This window comes from Mandrillus leucophaeus, unplaced genomic scaffold (assembly GCF_000951045.1).
Source record: "Mandrillus leucophaeus isolate KB7577 unplaced genomic scaffold, Mleu.le_1.0 Scaffold828, whole genome shotgun sequence".
Lineage (NCBI taxonomy): Eukaryota > Metazoa > Chordata > Mammalia > Primates > Cercopithecidae > Mandrillus > Mandrillus leucophaeus.
This window is the reverse complement of record NW_012109008.1, coordinates 524,971-526,712: the sequence shown is the minus strand read 5'-3', so window position 1 is coordinate 526,712 and position 1,742 is coordinate 524,971. Positions and strand designations below refer to the sequence as shown.

Below are 1,742 nucleotides of genomic sequence, written 5' to 3'. Positions count from 1 at the left end.
GTCCAGTTCCCAGTTTGTGATGTATTTGGCATTTAAGTGATTCTGAAAACAAAGAAAATATAGGTATCACATCAATGTGCTATTTGTTTTCAAAAAGGATTCCATTCATTTCATATCACTGTTGCCACTCTCAGTTGATGGTTGATTTCAAGGCACCTTTGCAGGCAGGCAGGATATGCCAGCATCATTCACTGACCTGTTTGTTCCCCTTCCAGAAGCCTCCAGAGCAGAGTGTTAGGTAACATGAAGGGAGAAGGGGGAGACAAAGTTGCCTGGTGCGGAGGTGTTTGCTGAAGCTTCAGGCTTGGTTGGCTAATATAGAACCTGTGAAAAGACAGGATGTTCTTGCTTCTTTAGGAACCTTGATCACTCCATTCCTTTCAGGAGCAATGAGCTGATAGCTTGGCTCACTCTCTGCCTGAGTGAATGTGCACAACAGCATGTGACTGGGTGTCCTCAAACAAAAAGATCTTGCCAGGTCTCACTGTTGATTTGTTTTAATATACCTCCTGTCTTTGCCTAATCACATGGTAGTTTAGGCTGCAGCACTGGGGCTGTGCAGACACAGGATGCTGGGAGGACTTCTGGCTGCATTCATCCTAGCTTAGCTGCTTTTGAGATGTGTTTCCCTGGGCAAGTGACTTTTCTTCTCTCTGTGTCTGGGTCTGACTGTTAACGAGGGTACTGATAGGAGTACCTGCCTCATAGGGTTGTGACAGATGAAGCTCTTAGCACAATGCCTGGCCTCTAACAAGCATTCAGTAAATGGGAACTACCCTTATGATTACGCTGCTCATGTTATTCTTAAATTACTTCTTTTTAAAATTAATTATATTTTTTCTCTTCTTATAGAGTTGGGGTCTGGCTATGTTGGCCAGGTTGGTCTTGAACTCTTGGCCTCAAGCAATCCTGCCACTTCTGCCTCCCAAAGTACTAGGATTACAGGCTTGAGCCACCACGCCCAGCCTGAAATTACTTCTTTCATTCAAACATACGTTTTTGAGATCTTTGAAGTTCTGACTGTCATTTTAACAGCTGCATAGGATGCCATAATTTGGATATTGCCTCCTCTGAAAACTGTGTCTTTTCCTGTCACCTCTAACCCAGTTAATAAAAAAGGCGAATCACTGAAACTGTCACTCCTTGTTGACTCTCAGCTCCTCTTTAACACATTTCTCCATTCACTTTGTCTTTTCTTTTCTTTTCTTTTCTTTTTTTTTGAGACAGGGTCTCACTCCGTCGCCCAAGCTGGAGTGCAGTGGCACAATCTCGCGTTACTGTATCCCCAACCGCCTGGCTCAAGCGATCTTCCCATCTCAGCTTCCTGAGTAGCTGGGACTACAGGCATGCACCACTCTGCCTGGCTACATACTTTTTAAAAATTTTTAGTAGATACAAGGTCTTGCTATGTTGCCCAGGCTGGTCTCAAACTCTTGAACAGCAATCCTCCTACCTCCGCCTCCCAAAGTGGTAACCACCGCACCCGGCCTCTTTATTCACTTATTAAGTTGTGCTCTCATTTCAGTTTGTAAATCTATTCTTAATCTCTCTTAGTCTGTTCTTGACCCATGGGGCCCTGACCTCATTCACGTGCTCTTCCTGTCCCACCTGGACCACTGCAGGTGAGTAAATTCTTGTTCATGAGATTGCCTGCCACCAGGCTTAAGTGTGACAAGTTCACCTGCTACCCAGCTGCCAAATCTGCAAATCTGACCTGATAACTGCTCTGCATGTACACGGTG

General features: G+C 44.8%; 1 protein-coding gene across 1 annotated transcript in view; it reads left to right on the top strand.

Annotated features, from left to right (window-relative positions):
• Positions 1-1,388: 1,388 nt before the first annotated feature.
• The window catches only part of LOC105530505 (chromosome unknown open reading frame, human C20orf196), a 163,629-nt gene continuing 163,275 nt past the window's right edge, over positions 1,389-1,742 (top strand). Inside the window, exon 1 of the mRNA XM_011968075.1 lies at positions 1,389-1,418. The gene's annotated coding sequence lies outside the window, so the exon portion shown is untranslated. The remainder of the gene's footprint in view (positions 1,419-1,742) is intronic.